This window comes from Sinohyriopsis cumingii, chromosome 3, assembly GCF_028554795.1.
Source record: "Sinohyriopsis cumingii isolate HCF-2022 chromosome 3, ASM2855479v2, whole genome shotgun sequence".
In the NCBI taxonomy this organism is placed as follows: domain Eukaryota; kingdom Metazoa; phylum Mollusca; class Bivalvia; order Unionida; family Unionidae; genus Sinohyriopsis; species Sinohyriopsis cumingii.
The window spans coordinates 7,577,061-7,590,875 of NC_142963.1; the positions used below are offsets into that span (position 1 = coordinate 7,577,061).

The window sequence follows — 13,815 nt, forward strand, 5'->3', positions numbered from 1 at the left end:
AGTCTGCAAGTTCTCTCACTCATTGGCGACTGCTTTATCACCTATTGGTATCTTTGTTTTCTCCATTTATCCATGGTCTTGGCACATAGTTTCATATGAAGGATGACATTTGATGCCCCACCAGGTGGTCACTTGACTGATTATATACTTCTAAATGTGAGAGTGACAGGTGTAAGGTGAAGTTGCTTGCATTTGCAACATGTACAATGAAGAGGATGTTGGCATAGCTCTATGTTTCTGTGTGGCTGAAACTTCTTTGGCTATTGTGCTTGTGGAAATTGTACACGATCTAAGCACACTGGTAACCAAAATGATTGCTCTCTTGTGCTCAAAAAATCAGTTTGAATTAGTCTAAAGTACACTGTCTTTAGCAGTTATTAAAATAGGGAAAACAAATTTTGCCAAAGGAGACAATACCAGCTTCTGAAAGTGCAATAAATGAATTAAAAATATATTAAATGTTTAAAAGTCCAGGAAGTGAAAATGATCAAGTGGAGCTAGTATTTTTTTTATATAGGTGCACATCTAAAGTAAGACCAATCTGTATACTCCAATTACACCCATCAACTCTACCCCATAATAAAGGGAATTAAAAGTTCTTTGAACTATACCTTATTCTGTTGTTTTTTTTAAATAGCTAGTATAACAAGCAAGGAAAAGCTGGAAAAATCTTTTTCTTTAAAAATCTAACAATATACAAAATACAAAACTGTTAACTGCCACCTAAACAGTTATTATGCTTGTGCCGATCTTTTCTTAGTTGCCTTCAACTCATTTGGAATTCTTTGCCTAAGAGAGGGCTAGTCACATTACATGAGTGTTTATTGCTCTTGATGGAGCTTTTCTGTTATGTATATTGAATTTGTAGTCTGTAATTGACCTTTGTCCATAATTGAGGGTAGGAGTTGGGCTTACCAGACTAATGACTGTTTTTTATAAACAAAATATTATGTAGCCAGTTCTTGACTATGATTTTAGATTATATTATTAAGGTTATTATTATTTGGTAGTAAACATGTTTACTTGAGTTTGAATTCAGGAAGTTGATATTCCCCTCTGCAAGCCATGGTCTACATGCCCTTTCCCAGGTAGCTTGCAAAAATTGAAGTAAACACACCTGACCTTGTTTATGAATTTGTTGGAAAATTTCCTTCAAGAGGACAGAGTATTTTCAGAAAATGATTATTGTGACTTAGTTCAGGTGGAGAGATGTATATAAAGTTAGGGACCACTCCAGTGACCTAGTGGTTAGAGCATCCACCTAGGATGCAGGAGGCACTCAGCATTAAGAGGTTAGTGTTAGGGACTGGTCGGCATGGTGTCAGGATAATGTGACTGGGTGGGACATCATGCTACATGTCATCGGCATGATGCCCCAGTGCTAGACATCACTGTAAGCTGCCACACTGCAGACATAGTAGTAATATGACTGAAAGATTGTTAAAGCTACATTTAAAATCCAATCACACACACACATAAATACACACACTCACACACACACTTGAGAATTACTCATTCCATGTCTTAGCTTCATTATTAGTGGAATCAGTTTTGTATTCATTTGAGAGGATTTAAATTTTTAAATCGTTCATTGGAATTACAAAGTGTTCGTTGATTTAGGACTAATGATTTCAGAATTATTTTGAATTCATTTTGGATTATATGAATGTGATACATCAAGACTGTTAAATAATAATAATAATAATAATAATAATAATGACCTTATTTAAAGAGGGTAACACAATTAGCTAAAAACTAATCTACCTTGAGGCCCTCATACAAAGGAATTTATTTATTTAAGCTGCATCTCTGAAGCCACTGGATATATTGGGTTTGGAAGAAGGAAATAGAGTGGGCATTTCTAATCTCAGCTGGAATACTATTCCAGAGCAGAGTTCCAGAGTATTGGAAAATTTTTTTTTAAATAACTCCTTATTTGGTTTGGGAATTTTATACTGTTTGGTAGACATGGATCGCAGGTGGGGAGCATTACCAGGTAGCCTATACTGGAATAGTGACTGTAAATATTCAGGAGCACTATTCTGAGATATCCTGTACATTAATTTGGCTTTTCTCAAACAGATTCGGTCTTTAATAGGTAATATTTTTAACCTATCAGCTAAACTTTCCTTGCTTTCTTTCTGGATTGATATTAGCCCAAATGCTCTTTTTTGAAGATGTGCCAGCTTTGCTATGTTTTTATCATTTGAATTACCCCATACTGTACTACAGTAGTCCAAATAGGGTTGTATGTAACTGTTATAAAATAGTTTCCTGTACCTTTCAGGGAGAAAATGTCTTATCCTACTGAGAAGCCATAAACTTGAATTGACTTTTTTACTGGTATGTTTGATATGTTCAGTCCATGATAGGTTATTATCTACCAGAACACCAAGTAGCCTATCATGACAGACTATTTGCAGATTTGTATCCTTCCATGTCAGACATAGTTCATCACTATCAAGATTTGTCCTTCTTTGCTGTGTTGAGATAAGTAATATTTTAGTTTTACCAGTATTTACCACCATGCCATTACATGTGCACCAGTTTTCCAGTTTGTTTAGTGCATTCTGTAAAGAAATTTCGAGCTCATGCTTTGTGTTTTGGATGTCTGACAATGTTGTGTCATCTGCATAGAGATCTGTAGATGATATTGAGTCTCTTAGTAAAAGTGGTAGGTCATTAATAAATAAAATGAATAGTAGTGGACCTAGAATTGAGCCTTGTGGTACTCCATATCTAATTGTTTCAGGTTCAGACAGAACATTATTTATGTAAACATGTTGTGTTCTCTCATTTAAGTATGAAGTAAACCATCTAATTGTTCTTTCATCACACTGGTAGATTTTCAGTTTCTTCAAAAGGATTTCATGATCCACCATGTCAAAAGCTTTCCTGAAATCTACAAATACAGTTCCTATTATTCTACCTTGGTCAAGTGCTTGAAGCCATTTATCAGTTAGGGAGATCAAGGCAGTCTCACAGGAATGGTTCTGTCTAAAGCCTGATTGATTAGGGTGTAACAGAAAGTGTTTGGTTAAATATGACATGAATGAGTCATGGACATGTTTTTTCAATCAATTTTGACAAGTTTGGTAGTATTGAAATTGGTCGGTAGTTATCAGCATCATCCTTAGAACCAGATTTGTGAATAGGAGTTACTTTTGCAGTTTTCCATATTTTGGGGACAGATGAGGTTGCAATACTTAAATTAATTATGAATGTTATGCTATCTACAAAAGCAAAGGCAGAAGATTTAATGAGTCGTGGACCAATCTGATCAAGTCCTGTAGCTTTCTTGGTATCAAGTTCACTGAGACATTTTTTAACAAAGTTTTTTGACACTGGTGGGATAGAGAAACATACCTCCTTTGAGATTTTACTGCTGCAGAACTTTTTCAGTTCATTAAAGTTGTTTTCTATCACTGGCTCTTTTAACTTTGTGGTAATGTTGATGAAAAAATCATTGAAAACATTTGCAATGTCAGTTTCATCAGTGACTATGGTGTCATTTACCAGAAGTGAGTGAATTTTATTTGTCTGTTTTTTGTGCATTCCTCCAGTGAGTTCATTGAAGACTTTCCAAATGGAGTTTGTGTTGCTCTTTTTGTTTTCAAGCAATGATTGATAGTAAGTTTTTTTAGCTTTTTTGATCATACTTGTTATTTTATTTCTCCATACTTTATATTGTGCATGGTTTTCCATAGCCTTGAATTTGTCTCGTGTTTTCATAGCATCTAGGATTTCAGTAGTAAGCCAATTAGGTTGAATATCAGTCTTTACTCGATGTACTTTCAGTGGTGCATACTTAGATACTACATCCATAAATAAGTCAGTCCACACCCTCATGGCTTCATCTATGTCATCCAAATTTTGGATCATACTCCTTGGAACTTTATATAGGTCATTGAGAAATTGTTCTTCATTAAAAGTTTTGAACGATCTGTAAGTGGTCGTTTTATGTGTATTTTTCTTATTTTTCTTGCATTTAACCTTTCTTGTCAAAAAAGTAGGATAGTGGTCACTAAGACCAACATTTGGTACATTAACACAAGCCACATTGTCTGGTAGGTTAGTATAAATGTGATCAATAAGAGTGCTTGATTTTTCTGTTACCCTTGTAGGCTCATTTACCAGCTGGTCTAGGCCTAATGATTCAATAAATTCCATCCAGTTGTTCCTTATTTGAGTATTGAGAAGGTCCTTATTTATATCTCCGAGTATATATGTTTCTTTCTCCTGTGCTAGAACATTTTCTATTTGTTTCAAAAAGTTATCATTCCAAAATGCTTTGGAGGAAGGTGGTCTATAAATGAAACCACTTAGGAAAGATTTTGCATTATTTTGAAAAATTTCCACCCAGATACTCTCAATTTCATGTGACTCCAAGTCAAGTCGCCTTTTTACATTTACATCTTCCCTAATGTATACAACAAGACACCCCCCCTGCTGTCTCTCTGTCCCTACGAAATGGTTTATTGTAGCCTTGACAGTGAAATAGATCATAATTGTGGTTAGCATTTAATTTGGTTTCAGTGAGTCCTGAAACATGAATATTATTTTCCATGGAAGACAACATTAACTTAATCTGGTCTATCTTTCCCACTATACCTTGTACATTTAAGTGACCTATGTTAAAACCTTTTGTATTTAGTTTCATATCAATTACATGTATGTCATCATGCAATGGGGTACTCACTGAGATTGTCTCCATACTGCTTTTATCATTCTGACATCCTATTTCTATATTTAAATGTTCATATATATTAGCATCTTCAAAGTCACATACAAACCCTGAAAATCCATTTACATTTGCATCTACAGTAGTGTCCATTGAATAGTTAGAGTCAAGAGTCCCACTGGGTACATTTAGTTTTTTTGTAAATGAAGCGTTGGCATTCTCCTCTTTGCCATCTTCCTAATATGTATACATTGATGGACAAAGTCTTTGTTTGTGTCCATATTTATGGCACCTAAAACACTCTATCTGTTTGTCATGATGGCATACCTGTGTCATGTGCCCAGTTTCTCCACAGTTAAGACAACACTCTTCATTAAAGTGCTTGAAAATAGGGGCATACATGTTAATATTTCTCAGTTGCTGAGAGGTTTCTTTTCTGCTTAGATGAATTTTGTCTCTGTGGTAGAGACTAAGGTTGACATCCTGATTCTGAATGAAGAAAGATTTGTATTGTGGAATGTACTGTAGGTTGAGTTAGCAACTCAACTCTGTTTCATGCTATTTGCACATCAGCACATTCACAATATATTAATTCATTTGGAACACCACTGGAATTAACTCTACACTTTAGAACTTGTGATAGAACTTTTAGGACTGTTTGGGATTTAATTCACAATACTGTAAGTTCTTTTTAAATTTTTACTTTGTACTCTTGGAAAATAAATTATTGGTTGAATTAGTTTTCGCTCTTCGATGTTACTTAGTTTAAGACCATAGAGTGGCAACACAGTATTTAATATATGAAATATAAATACCACACACATTTGTTAGTTCTAAATCGATATTAAACATGGATATCCTCTTTATGAAGTACAGTTTCCTGCATTGCATTGTTTGTGATATGCCTGTTACTTCCATCTTTCTTCTTTAAATATGTTACCCATTTAATATTTTAGGAGTACATCTACTACCTCACAAATCCAGCCCTCCAGGCTTGTATTAGCAGTAAAAGTGCCAATTAAATTCTCTGTATCACAGAGTGGAAGTCAGAAGAGAGTGGGCTTCACATGAATATAGAAATTGGCTCCAGATCTGGTTCATTCATCAGTTACTACTTTTTGCACTGCTAGGAAGTACACTATTTTTCAAGATGTGGCAGAACCAATATTTATTATTGCATCTTCACTGTTTGAGCATTTCTGAAAGCATGCTCCAGCTATATTTTTGTCTGTTTATCACTTTCTTCATCAGAGACAAATATTTCAGACTTCATTTGTCTAATTTTATTGTTTTTAAGTGTATTGGTGCCATTTTATTTGTTTCCCATAGGGGCCATAGTACTTAAATCAATTAAGCTACAGTATTCACTCTTGTCTATGAAAAAGCATCATGCATGTAACTTCCAATGGGAAATTTTGGTTATCATTAGTATTCTCTTCACACAATACTTCACTGATTTCACATGTCATTCTCCGTATTTACAGGTGTCAGTATAGCAGGCAGGATTAACTGTGTGGCATATAAATGTCTCTAGCTATTCTGATGTCAACTACCCTTCCTGTATATCTATTGTAATAGGTGCAATTTGGGTTTAATATGTCAAGTGCATTTGCTGGCCTGAGAATGTACAGGCAGCCATCATTTGCACTCACTAAAAGCAATGAGAGAGTGAAGAAATGTACAATCATGGATGCAGACTCCATCACTCTTGCCACCACTGATGCCTGTGTTGATGCTTCACTGCTTCTTACTGTAGCCATTTAAAATTTGTACAGCAATACAGTGAGCCAGGACCAGTATGATGGCCCATCTGGACCAGCAGTATACAGTCAACACAGGCTTACTTAGTACAGTGATCTTTTCTGGAATAGCCTGTACTAGACATGGGCAACAGAATCTACATGGCTACAGATTACACTGGCCAAGTCTTGACCTATGTTTTAAACTTCTGGGACTGAGTGTACTGATACATTTTCTGAGCATACCCCATTCCCATCTTCAAGACGCAGTTAGTGGTCACCACCCAGCCATGACAGTTCCAGCACAGACTCAGACCTGGATGCCAGTCATATTAAGTGTATCTAGCACTAGAATCAGGCATGATGTTTGATTTTCCCTGGTATACCCATTCTCAGCTTCAAGACACAGCACCTAAGCCCTGTTCCCCGTCCATGACTATCACAGATGCATAAAAAAAATTAAGCATATCCAGGACAGAATCAGTGAACTACCTCATGCTAACCATTACTGGACCTTTTACAGTTCCATCACTAGTTCCAGCTCCATCATGAAGCAGTACCTTTATGGCAACACTCCATTCCCAAATGTCTGGTACCAGCTAAGAACAAAGGTGATAATTGTGTCCAAATATGAAAAGTCTTCCAGACTTTGTTCACTGTCTCATAGAACTGCTTCACCAGTTAGGTTGTTGCACCCCTCACATGGGACACCTATCATCCCAATTATCCATTTGCAATGATTTCACCCCTCACCAGAGACACTAATCATTCCACCTTTCAATTTGCAATGATTTCCCCCCATACAGGAGACACATGTCATCATCCCACTCTTCCATTTGTGATCCTTGACAACAGGGACGAATCTGACTTCATCCCATCCAAGCATTTGTTTAAAGCTTTGAGGAAGTTTGTATCCTGCCTTTCATCATGTCTCTCCAATAATGACTGGATAATTGGAGATTTTTCATCAACGTTTTTTTGCAGCCTAGTGAGCACAACTTCCCCCACATGTCCACAAATAACCAGAATGCCTGTAAGTCAGTATGTCTGCAGTTTCACCACCCATCTGTCCCAGCAATAAAACCCATGTCATTTGCCCATCTGCCACAAACTCCATTCATTTGGTCTGATATTGATGGAGTATCCATTAGAGAGGGATAACCCTACTGGTATTGCATCCACTCAGACACGTGTCATACAGAGGTTCTGTGTCATTATAACGATATTTCTATGGTGCGAATGAACCCCCTCCAGTTTTATAGGGTTGATCACCATGTCTTTTATGCAACATCCAAACTTTTGTGGAAGACAGTAGCCAATCCTTTGTGATAATGAGCATAGTCATTAGTCAACTTCTCACAATGACAAAAGTCACAAAAGATCCAGTCTTTTATATAGACAAAACTATTTATGTTTTTTATCTGAGTCAGCAGAAATATATACATTGTACAAAATAAGTCAAGACCATCAGACCGAGACTTATATTCTTACACCACATCAAAAGTTCATTCCACAACTTGGGACAAAGCACATGACTTTTTGTGTGGTTTTGAATTTATTAGATATCCCATCATATAAACACATTATTTTAAATTTTATGAAATGTATTCTTTAAAAAAATTGAATTCAAGGATATGGAGGTTTATGAAAGATAATGTAAAACCAAACAGCTGAAAAACCCACATCATGCATAGGCCCATACCAAATCTGGAAAGGCTCCAATAAATATTGTACACCTACTCTTTGGATTCTCAAAATGTTTTGTATAGGATAAATGAATGGATTTAAACTGTAATCACAGGCAAGTGAATTTTTTTGTATTCGTCCATAGAACCTTTAGGTCTTGAACCAGCACGTGAAGCTATTTCTTACACCCTAGTTACTGAATACACACTCTACTTTCCAAATAATTCAGGGCAAATTTAATAGACTGACAGTAATTAAAAACATTAAGTTGTGCCGAAAACTCATCAATTTACGTTACTTTAAAAGATTATTTTTCATTTTTGATTCATTAGAAGAAATTATTGGTGTGACAATTGATGCATTTTTAATTTAAAAAAGCAAGATGAAAGATTCAATCTCTTTCTAACATGCAAGTTAGTGTGGATTTGTAATAATCAGAAACTATTTTTAATAAGAAAATTTTAAACGATATTGTTCAGTTCTTTTAATTTTCTATCTGAAAAGTCGCAAACTCTGTTGAAGATGAATGCTGTAGCCAAAGTTATTGCACAGTAAATATTTTAATATAGCTCTCTGGTGACTGTGAAGAATATCTAGTTCATAGTTTGAACCATCTGGTTTCATCAAAGTGACAAGGTAGGCACCTATGTAAGTGTCTAATTAAACCGTTCATTTTGATGATTTCCATTTTCTCTGAAAAAAGGGACATTTCTTACCATGCCTTGATACTGGACATCATTGAAGGAGTCCTTTTTACTGTGTCTGGATTTTTTCAATATTTTCAATTCAAGATTTCAGTAGTGAAGTTCTTGGCCTCCTCCTCTCAGTCATGTGTTATGTTGCTTTGGATGCAGCTTCATCTGACAGTTGTCAAACATTCCTGTCCAAAGTATTGTCAACCTTGACTAAAACTTCATGGTGGTAGGTACTGTGAAATGCCCATAAACTCCATGATGCTACTTATGGTACTAATCCACTAGGCCTTTGTAGCAAATTGGACCAATTTCACCAGTTACATTATACAACCTCCCCCTCCCCATGAGAGATTTTAAAAACATTAACAGTTGTGTATGTGTAGACATGTTTGAAATTACACACAACCTATGCAGACCATCAACTGCATTGCTACCTTCTTCAGGTCAGTCTCATCAACATTAATTTTATCTGGATGACATTCTTTAGGACATCAATTGCCTTTTTTCCCATTTCTCCCAGCAGGGATTTCTTGTGAACTGTGAGATGTCAGGTCTCGCTTGCTCTATGTGCTTCATCCTTCTTGGCATGGACTATTTTACTCACCCTCCATCTTGTTGACATCCTTCTTGTATGCATTATCAAGCTCACAGAGTCCATTTCCAACATGGAGTAGATTTCTGCAAGGGAGTTTTTGTAATTCCTTGTTTGCTGAGTGTAGTGGCAAACCCACTCCACCTCAGCTGAATATTCATACATCTGCTGCAAATTGCCTTCCTTATCCAATAGGACCTTTTTTCTGTTTTCTTGGATCATCAGGTTTACAGTCTTGACCAGGACAAAACAGTTCTGCATCAGTGACAATAATGACCAAAAAAAAATAGTTCCTGTAGTAGAGGCAAAATAGGAAACAGCAGGAATTCTCAGGAGAAGCACCAACCAGAGATTATAGTCATTATGGACACCAATTGATTATTTAGGGGGCCCACCTGTTGCTACACTTAACCACAGTGAGTGTCAACTGGAGGCCAGAGTAGAGTGCTCTGCATGTCAATCTTCTGAAGGTCGTAATCAACCCCTTTCATGCCAGGAAGGATCATTTTTGTGGGTAGGCTAATCCTAATAATGTCTATCAATTTTGTGTTGGTGACTTACCCCATCAAACAAGTGAGAACCAAGCCACTTGACCACTATGTCCTTGTCTGGGTCTTCATGCACATGTTTTCAGAAGGCTCATTGTCCTGGCTAACTTTTTTAGAAGTGGTCAGAGACTTTATACTGAATGGTCATTTCATCTATCACTCGTTCATCAGATCTACTTACTTAGTGATTGTCCAATCACTGATCTCATTCCATCAAGGTGGATCCACAAAATGCTCACATGCATCATACCATTACCAAACCCAGAGGCCTTCAACATGGATGTACTGTAGGTTGTTGTCTGTGGGTTCTGATACCAAGAATAACCAAGAATATAAGGGGTAAGACCTGCAAGGTGGTCCTCATTGCTTCTGTCTTGGGTGTACAGTCTACTTTATCTTGAAATAGATTACCTGAAAAAACTAAGGCAATACCCAACCTCCTCAAGCAATCCTGGCTGCAGGTTTTCCATCCATGCTCAGACAGGCTTTCCAGATTTGGAGAAGAGCACATGAGTAGATGCAGGTTTAATTACATACCCTTTCAGTAGATGCGGGTTTAATTACATGCCCTTTCAATAGATACAGGTTTAATTACATGCCCTTTCAGTAGATGCAGGTTTAATTACATGCCCTTTCAGTAGATCAGATTTAATTACATACCCTTTCAGTAGATGCAGGTTTAATTACGTGCCCTTTCAGTAGATGCAGGTTTAATTACATGCCCTTTCAGTAGATGCAGGTTTAATTATATGCCCTTTCAGTAGATGCAGGTTCAATTACATGCTCTTTCAGTAGATGCAGGTTTAATTACATGTCCTTTCAGTAGATGCAGGTTTAAATACATGCCCTTTCAATAGATGCAGGTTTAATTACATGCCCTTTCATTAGATGCAGTATAATTACATGCTATTTCAGTAGATGCAGGTTTAATTACATGCCCTTTCAGTAGATGCAGATTATCTTCAGTTTCTATCTGATGGTTTATTTTACCTAATGATGCAGCCACACTTCATAGCCAAGAACAGGTTACTATTTTTGGACAATAAAAAGGTGGTAATTTGCTTGCTGTTCTTAATGATACATCAAAAGAAGCAATGCTGCAAGACCAGTCAGTGCTTGTATGCACTACTTGAAATGTACAGAAAATAGTTATGAGGCCTCAGATCTCTTCCTTCCTTCCATTAAAGGTTGGAAAACATGATGACTTCTCAAACTTTGCTTTAAGTGGGTAATACGTACATTGTACTGAAAGTTTAGCACACAATGTTTAAGTTATTAATGAGATCATTCAATTAAGATAGGATGTTTCAACCTTAGAAATCATTGCAGTCATCTGCTGGCCTACATGGTGAACCTTCTTAAGATTATATCTTTGTGATCTAGCATCAAAGAGAAGTGAATTGAATTTTTTCTTTATTCTATTATATATTCTCCTGTTGTTAATGTGAGTGGGCATTGTATTTGATTGAGAAAGGAAATTGTATTGTAAATATGTCTCTCTGAGATCACTTACTTGATCATAGCACTAAAAAGCCCCCCCCCCCCCCTTACCTTAATGCAAATACATGGAACCTCAAGCTGAAATGGAATATCATCCTGTATAAGAAAGTCCACTCAGAATTTTCATGGAAAGGCAGTATCTGAAATATACTCTTTTCATAGATGCTATTTGCATTATCTATATGGACAGTAAAGACAAGGCTTTTCATCTTGATGGGAGGGTTGGATTCAAGAGGCAATGTTATTTCCTGAAATTAATGTGATGGAATAGGTATTCTTGGAAAAACATTATTTATTATATATTTTAAAAAATCGGTAATTTTTAATTATTAAATTGCTTTTTCTACCCAAAGTCGTGTCTTTTTTGTTTAAATCAGGATCATTTAGGTGTATTTACACATAACTATTGCCCCCTTGTGTAAATATGATCTGTTGATTAACAACTATTTTCAGGCATTTTGGATTGAAACCTCCATTACCTCCAAGAACACAGCTAAAACCAGCTAAGAATCCAAGCCAGGTTTTTCACCTGGTTAATTACAGGCTAACAGAGGCATAATGAAGGTTCTCACTAGGCAAAATACTGGGTACCAGTGGCAAGCATTGACTAAAATGCCTAAATCAGACTAACACCAGCTAACATTAGCTATACAGCGTCAAATAGCAGCTAAAATCAGTTATACAACACCAAATTCCAGCTAACGTTTGACTAACCCAATTATTTGCCCATTCTAATTGGTTCCTTTTGATCATGTGACCCATTGCCAGCCATTACCAGCTAATCATTGGTATATAAAGGCACATACAACCTGCAACAACATATTACAACTCCCACTAACAAGTTGTAATAGAAAAGGATGGTCAAGGGTTTGTACAACATGTAATTTAACAGCCTGCTGGAGAGGGTATTTTAACTTTGTTCAAATCCCTTTAGCTTTTATACCTTAAACTGCAGCCAGGAACCCTCTTCCAGAGACCCACTATTGTTGAATCATATAGAATGCCTTACCAACATCATCACAAATTTCAGACAACAAGACTTGGTCCAAAATTAATACACATACCAATCCAAATGTACCACATCCATTTGTTAATAAACTTATTAAACCTACCAATCCAAATGTACCACATCCATTCCTGAATAAACTTATTAAACCTACCAATCCAAATGTACCACATCCAATCCTCATCAAACTTACTAAACCTACCAATCCAAATGTACCACATCCATTCCTGAATAAACTTGTTAAACCTACCAGTCCATATGTAACACATTTTTAAATTCCAACATACTGTTGATTTTCTATGCATTTGTATTACTAGACTCTGTGTTATCTACCCCATTATATGTTCAGAATGCATTAAATAATATGTAGGTAAAACACAATGTATATTTCAGATCTTTTGCAAACACATGCCATAAAAGAGACTGAAAAACAGAATCTAGCACACATATTGTAGAAACAGAAAAGTGGATTGCATATATCAGTTATACACACTTTTTCTTGTTGGGATCAGTAGCATGGGTAATTTGTGAAGTTTTGTAGTTATTTCTCTTGCTGTCTAGCTCTCATTATTGAAACTTAGTGGTGTGCTTGAGATACAGACAGTGGACATCATCTTTTTTGTTATACAAGTTACTGTCCAGGCAGACATTGAAAATATACTTGTTTTAGAAAATTGTAATTTTGTGAAGTTTAGAGGTTTGCTTTTTCTGATAAAACCCTTCAAAGTATAGATTTTAGCTCACCTTTTGTAGGATGTGTCTATCAACATTTGCTATTTTAAAGTGCTATATTGCTTACACTTCTTGAGTACATTTGGCAGAGAGCATCATGACATGAGAGCTTTAATATTTAAAAAAGTGGTGCTGATACACCATCAAATAAGACCACCATTACTGAAAATAGAAAGCTTTAAATTTACTTCCTGAAAACTACTGAACACATTTTGATGAAATTTGACAGGAAGCATACTGGCATGAACTACTGGACACACTGTGATGAAATTTGACAGGAAGCATTCTGGCATGAACCACTGGATCCATTTTGATAAAATTTGACAGAAAGCATACTGGAATGAACCACACGATGCATTTTATAGAAATTTGACAGAAGTCATACTGGCATAAACCACTGGACACATTTTGATGAAATTTAACAGGAAGCATCCTGGCATGAATCATTGGACACATTTTGATGAAATATGACAGGAAGCATACTGGCATGAATCATTGGATACATTTTGATGAAATTTGACAGGAAGTATATTGGCATAAACCACTGGACACATTGTGATGAAATTTGACAGGAAGCATCCTGGCATGAACCACTGGATCGATTTTGATAAAATTTGACAGAAAGCATACTGGCAT

General features: G+C 36.1%; 1 protein-coding gene across 2 annotated transcripts in view; it reads left to right on the plus strand.

Annotated features, from left to right (window-relative positions):
- LOC149802430 (serine/threonine-protein kinase/endoribonuclease IRE1-like) overlaps positions 1–13,815 on the plus strand; it is a 104,665-nt gene that overhangs the window by 55,782 nt on the left and 35,068 nt on the right. The gene's annotated exons all lie outside the window — the stretch shown is intronic.